The sequence below is a fragment of the Bison bison genome, unplaced genomic scaffold (assembly GCF_000754665.1).
Source record: "Bison bison bison isolate TAMUID 2011002044 unplaced genomic scaffold, Bison_UMD1.0 scf7180017864284, whole genome shotgun sequence".
Taxonomy (NCBI): domain Eukaryota; kingdom Metazoa; phylum Chordata; class Mammalia; order Artiodactyla; family Bovidae; genus Bison; species Bison bison.
Window position 1 is genome coordinate 1,874,640 of NW_011494856.1, and position 6,952 is coordinate 1,881,591.

A 6,952-nucleotide genomic window follows, 5' to 3' on the forward strand; every position below is an offset into this window, starting at 1 on the left:
GTCCCCGCCCTGCTGCTTGCCAGCTCTGGGCCGAGGCAAGTTACTTCCCCTCCTCAATTTCTCGGTTTCCTCATTGGCTGTCTCCGGGGACGACTGTGAGCTGTATATGTGACAGCTGGGGGCACAGGAACTGACCAGAAGGAAGGAGGGACTGCTCCAGTAGTCAGAATTTTCCCAACTCTTGATGGACCTGCGTGGTGCTCACTGCCTCCTGGGTGAGTGTTCTGGGTCAGTGCCCTGAGGGTGCTGAGTGCCACCCCCTGCCCAGAGCTTGGCACAGGGACCACCTGCAGCCACTTTGGCTCATTGCAGGTCATGAGCCCACTCTCTCATGGAGAGAGAGTGCGAGCGGACTTGAGGGTCCACCTCCCTTCTTTGGCCTGATTGTGGCTAAAGCTACAGTCTGTGCAGAGCAGAGGGTGGAGGAGACAGCAACGGCGTGGGGACTGGGCTGTGAGGAGGAGTGGACAGTGCGGGCGGGACTGGGGGTCACACGGGCCTGGTCAGAGTTACTTTCCCTGTCTGGGCCTCAGTTTGTAGAATGGGGGTAACAGTGCTCTCCCCTGAGCTTTGGAAAACTAAGTGTTATATGCTGATGAGCGCCCTTCAGGGCGGAGGCTGTGCCCGCAGGAGTCTGTGGTGGGAAGAGGCTGGGATGGATTAGGACCAGATGGGCATCCATGGAAGAGGCACTTGCCTCCGTGTGACTGGTGAGGAAAGTGAGTCCGGAGTCCTGGTGTGATTTGTTAAAGGGGAGCACAGCAGGGTGAACAAGTGTATCTGGGGGAGCTGGGTTAAAACTTTTCTGGCATTTCTGTTGTCATCCAGCTCCGACGACACCACACGGGGAACGCTGAGCAGCACTGCCCATGGGAAGGGCCCTGGCCTCTGGAAGGTACCAGGGACGCACATCTCTGGGCAGCTCTAGAATGGGTCCGAAGCCAATCCAGGGACAGTCTCTCTACCCATCTGTATCAGATGAGGTGATAAATGAGAAGGCCACTTGCAGACTCTAAAGTGCTGGGCCTCTGATGGTGCATCTGTGTGTGTGTTTGTGCAAGCCCTTGGATGTGTTTGCATGAGTGAGAATGTGCAGCTTGTGAGTGTGTGTGCACATGTGTGCCTGTGTGTGGTCCTCTGACCTGGCTGGGGGGTAACTCTGTGCTGCCCAAGGCTTCCCGTTTGGCTGGCACTTTTCTCCCCTAAACTTTTTCCAGTCTCTTTTTCCATGTTTCCTCACTGCTTCTTAGTTTACCAGAAGGGAGCCGCCCGTGGTCCGGAAACAGCAGTTGTCTTTGAGCTCACCGACTCTTCTCCCCTCCAGCCCATTCTCATCCCATCCTGCCCCTGGAGGCCCAGCTGCCCAGTCTGGAGGGCTGGCAGCTCACCTGGCTCCTCTTCACAGCCCACCCGCCACCTGCTTTTCCCTCCAAGTCTCTATGCCAGCCACTCGCACATCACTGTCCCTTTGGCTCCTCATAAAACCCCCAGCACTGCCTACCCAGGTACTCTTACTAATTTCATTTTACAGGCAAGGAAATGAAGTCTCAGTGAGGGGAAATGGCTTTCCCAACATTACGCATCCCAACTAGTGGCAACAGGGTTTCAACTCGTACATAACTCCAAAATCTTTATCCTTGACTCTTGCAGCCTACCTAGCAGGGGTGTACTGACTGGTTGACTGAATGAATAAGTGAATGAAAGAACAAATGAATAAATCCCTCAGTCAATATTGAGCTGAAAGAGAAGGTTAAGTGGTAATAACAATGGCTATCATTTGTCGTGCACCTACTATGTATTAAGTGCTTCACATGAAAGCAAATGCAGCCAAGATTATTGTTACCCCATTCTGAAGTTGAGGAGGCTGAGGTTCAGAGAAATTAAAGTGTCTTGTCCCATGTTGGACCCGAGATTCTAACTTGTCCTCCCTAGAGGAGGGGTGAGTTAGTGGAGCCTAGTAACAGATGCCATTGCAACAGAGGCCGGTCAAGACTCTCAGGAAGCTGTGTCTGTCGGGCCCTCCCCAGTAACACCCACCCTCACCCCTCTTGTCCTGGAGCCATTTCCCCATTTGTATCTGAAGTGGGTTTCTCTTTCAGTCTGAGGTGGGGATCTGCTGGCCCCGCTCTGACTGTTCCTCTCTGACTGTTGGCACATCTGGTAAGGGCCAGTGCCCTGAGCTGGGCGTGTGGAGGTATCTTCCTGTTACCCCTGCCTCAGGTCCAGCCCTGTCGTTAACCACTTCCATGAGAGGGCAGGCCTGGGCAAGATGCAGGTGTGGGCCTATGGAGATGTCCTAGGCTGGCTCAGTGGCATATGTGCCAAGCCCTGTGCTGCATGCCAGGGACCCAAAGGTGAGGAGATCTAGTCTTTGGGTTAAAGAACTCATTGGCTGGGTACTGAAGCCTAGATGAGTTAAATCTGTAGTGGGGGCAGAGCCTGGCATCCTGACTCCCTGTGCAGCACTGATTTTTATGTCCTGGAACAGAGTAGAGGTTGTTCTGTGGCCCCAGGAGAGAGCTGACCTGTGTTGTCTAAGAGGCAGATCTCAGCTCAAAGAGATGACAATAGCTCTGTCAAGTCAGGAAGATGAGAATCAGCCATTCATTCATTCAGAAGTTCTTGAAGGGCCTTCTGTTGGGAGGCAGGGTGGGGGTGGGGGACACTCTGCACAGAGGAAAAAAATCAGATGTTGAAATCAGAGTTGGGTTTGCATCTAGGTACCAGCATTTGCTGGCCATGTGATTTCAGACAAGTCATTTAACTTCTTGGAATCTCAATTTCCCCATTTGTAAAATGGGGTACTAAAACCTACCTGGCCAGCTCATGGAGTGGACAAAAGAAAATACTGCACATAACATTACGTGTAGGTTCTTAGGGATATTTGGGGCTTCCCAGGTGGTGCTAGTGGTAAAGAACTTGCCTGCCAATGCAGGAGACATAAGAGACATGGGTTCGATCCTTGCGTTGGGAAGACCCCCTGGAAGAGGGCATGGCAACCCACTCCAGTATTCATGCCTGGAGAATCCCATGGACAGAGGAGCCTGCCAGGCTATGGTCCATAGGGTCGCAAAGAGTCAGATACAACTGAAGCGACTTAGCACACACATAGGAAGGTTTAATTCACTTCCTTCCTCACCCTGGAGAGCTCTTTATGAGGGAAGAGATATTCCTTTAAGTAGCAGCGAAACCATCATCAGTCTGATGGTTGAGGCAAGAGACAAGACTTTTAAGGTGTTAGAATGAACCCTCCAGATTGACAAACATTGACGTTATGGTGCGCAGTCTCATTTCTCATGTCACAGAGGGAAAAGAGAAGCACAGAGAGGCTGAGGTTTGAGGCAGCCTAAAATACCTCTGCTGTAGAAAGTAGCTCAAATAAAACAGACAATAGATTAAAAACTGAACAGTCACTAGCCTAGGTCTCCTGACCAACCTAGAAAGCTCCGCTGTCACATTCTCAGACTTAGTGAGTCACTGAGGACCTACTTGTGCCAGGCCCGCATCATGGCTATGTTATAGATTTATCTTTACAGCAACAGCAGCAACCATGAAAGGTTAATACTGTCATCCACATCTAGTCAGTGGGGAAACTGAGACTCAGAGTTTTATATCCCTTGCTCAAGGTCATACAGCTAATATTAATAGAAGCTGAGACAGGATGCAAAACCAGGACAGTCTGGCCCTGAAAACCATGCTTCTCCTACTCTGTGGGGTACTTGTTCCACCAAAGATGTCAGGCCTTAGATCAGAAATACCTGTACTGCAAAGGTAAAATATAAACAATAACCAAAAAGGAGTAATTAGGAAAATGTAAGTCAAGATCACAGTATGAGACCACTTTATGCCTACTTGGATGGAAATAAGGAAAAAGACAAGACAGTAACAAGTGTTGGTGAGGACGTGGAGAAACTGAAACTCTCATATGTGGCTGATAGGAATGTGAAATGGGGCAGCCACTTTGGAAAATTTTATCCGTTCTTCAAAAGTTAGACATAGAGTTACTGTATGACCCAACAGTTCTCTTCTTAGGTACGTACCCAAGAAAGCAAACATCCATGTAGGCACCACCATTGGCTTATCCGTTCTTCCATCCGTGGACATTTAGGCTGTTTCTACCTTTAGGCTGTTGTAAAGAATACTGTTAGGAACACTGGTGTATAAATATCTGTTTGAGTCTTTGCTTTCCCTTCTTTTCACCTAGAAGTGAAACTGCTGGATCTTCTAGTAGTTCTGTGTTTGTTTGTTTCTTTCTTTGTTTTGAGGAACTGCCATTACTGTTTTTCACAACTGCACCATTTTACATTCGCACCAGCAATGTCCAGGGGTTCCAGGATCTCCACATCCTTACCGACACTTGCTATTTCATGTTTTGTCTTATAATAGCCATCCTGATGACTGTGAGGTGTGTATCTACATATGGTTTGCGTTTGCATTTTCCTACTGATTAGTTTTGATGAGCATCTTTTCAAAACACAGGTTTTGAGTGCTTATTAGTCATTTGGATATATTCTTTGGAGAGTATCTATTCAAGTCTTTTACCAATTTTTGAATTGCTTTTTTTTGTAGTTGTTGAATTGTAGGAGTGAGTTCTTTATATATTCTGGATACTAATCCCATATCCTATGTATGATTTACAGTTATTTTCTCCCATTCTGTGGGTTGCTTTTTGCTCTGTTGATGGTGTCCTTTAATGCTCAAAAGTTTTCAGTTCTTATGGAATCCAATTTATTTTTCCCTTTGTTGTCTGTGGTTTTGGTATTATGTTGGTTAGGGATGTTTCGATTGCATACGACAAATGCTACCAATTTGAACAGGAACTGTTTTAGTGAATGTAAAGAAAAATTCAGATTCAGAAGTAGACCTAGATCAGATATGGTTAGATCCACCAGTTACAATGATGCCATCAGTATTCTCTTTTTATATCGTTGCTCCTGATTTTCTTTTCTTTTTTAAATATTTATTTTTTTGGCTACACCAGGTCTTAGTTGTGACCTGTGGGATCGACACCCAGGCTCCCTGCATTGAGAGTGCAGAGTCTTAACCACTGGACCACCAGGGAAGTTCTTCTCTGGACCTTCTGCTGGATTACTACATTCTCATCCAAGTCCTTTCCAGAAGCACCAGGCTTCCATGGCCCTCATGGCTAATAATCCTGGGAGGGAAACTTTCATGTTGATTCCACCAAAAGCCTGGGGTAGACCCTAATTTGTTCCCCCGAACCAATCACTGGTAAGGGGTCTGGATGGATGCTCTGACTGACCAGCTCTGGGTCAGGTGCCCACTTTGAATGAACAAGATTACCATGGAATGGAGGAGGCGGCTCCCCACAGCCAGAGGTGCTTGACAGGCAGAGGGGGTCCAGGAATCCACTGGGCAACTGGGCTTAGGAGGCTCTGTTTGAAAAGCCATACTTCATCTCCAATTTCCCGTGGGGGCTTCTGGAAGTAGAGGGAATCCTTCTAGTTGATTCCTTAAGACTTCCTGGAGGAGGCAGCATTTATGGGGCCCTGTGATTCGTGAGAAGGTGAACCTTAGCAAGCCAGGTCCCAGGCAGGTTGGGCAGAGCAGTGGAGAGGCTGGACTTGCCTGTCACCCGAGTGCTTCCCTACTCCAGCCCTGGTGCACTGTAGGAGCTAAGACTATAGGCTCTGATCCATACTGCCTGGGTTCATAGCCCATCACTCCTTCTACCTGTGCTACCTTGGGCGAATTAACTAACCTTTCTGTGGCTTAGTTTTCCCACTTGAAGTATAAATCGAAAACAATACCAGTATTGTCTCACAGGTCATGATGATTGTGTATCTGGCACACCGGGCTCAGTGCTCATATCATTATTGTTATAAGTTTGATCCTCTTTTCTGACCACATTTGCTGGTACACTGCCGCTCTAGCTGTGTTCACTGTCCTTCCACGCGCCTCATCCAGTCTCTGCCCTTGCTGTTTTCTCTGTCTGAAATGCCCTTGGCCTCTGTGGACACTTGGCCGTTTTGTTGCTGCCTCCTCTATCGAGACTTCCCTACCCCCAGAACCATCCCTCCCTGCCTGGGCTTCCACCGGGCTCTGGAACAGGATGTCTGCCTTGGATTGTGGATCTTCAGGTACTTGTATGTTCCTTTTCTATGCTGAGCTCCTGAGGGCAGGATCTGGGTCTCCCATGTCATTGAGTTCACAGCCAGAGCCTGCCACCTGCCCTGTAGAGCGACCCAGGGGCACAAACAGCACCGACTGGGACACGCAGGAGAGCACAGCTGGACTCAGGAAGTGAAAATGGGTTGGTGCCCTGTGGGTTATGTGTGAGTGGATGGGCTGCATATGAGTGCTGAGAACCGAGAGATCAGCAGAGACTAGGTTTGTTCTTATCCCCAGGCACTGGGAAGCCATACAACTGCTTGGACGGGGGAGCCCTGAGGTTAGGTTTTTGCTGAGCAAGGACCTCTCTAGCTGCAGAAAGGGGATGCATTGGCTGGGGAGGTGGAAGACACGGAGCAGGAAGTGGCTGCTGACTAGCCTGAGGCAGGGACCGCAGGATGAGAGGAGGGGACAGCCTGACAAGTATAAAGATGGAGAACAAGCAGAGCTTGGTGATTAATTTGAAGTGGGGCCTCGGGTTTCCCATCGGGGAAATGCAGCGAGTGGGGCCTTGCCCCCCGCCCCCCGCCCCAGCCTCTCCTCGTGAGACTGGAAGGCAGCCGTCACGTGGCACTGATCACTGTAACCAGTTAGTAACCGTCTCTCCGGTGCAGTCCCATATACCCCCACAGTCCATTCACTCTCCTGGGTAGGGTCACGGTCAAGCACAAGGCCAGACACGGAGGGGGCTTGGTCAGGTCTGCAGGCTCTAGGGACCAGAGCCGGGCCTCCTCGCCAAGCCCCCCAGGGAGACCCAGGTGTGCTGATGGGATCATTTGTCCCCTTAGGCAGGGTGGGGCCTGGGCTCCTCTGCCAGCCC

At 49.7% G+C, this 6,952-nt stretch overlaps 1 protein-coding gene across 3 annotated transcripts in view; it reads left to right on the forward strand.

Moving 5' to 3' along the window:
- The window catches only part of P2RY6 (pyrimidinergic receptor P2Y, G-protein coupled, 6), a 35,649-nt gene that overhangs the window by 8,896 nt on the left and 19,801 nt on the right, over nucleotides 1–6,952 (forward strand). For 2 of the 3 annotated variants that reach the window (XM_010849511.1, XM_010849514.1), the window contains exon 1: nucleotides 31–215. The exons of the other annotated variant lie outside the window; for it this stretch is intronic. The gene's annotated coding sequence lies outside the window, so the exon portion shown is untranslated. Of the gene's footprint in view, nucleotides 1–30; nucleotides 216–6,952 lie in introns of those variants that run through there. 3 annotated transcript variants of the gene reach the window in all.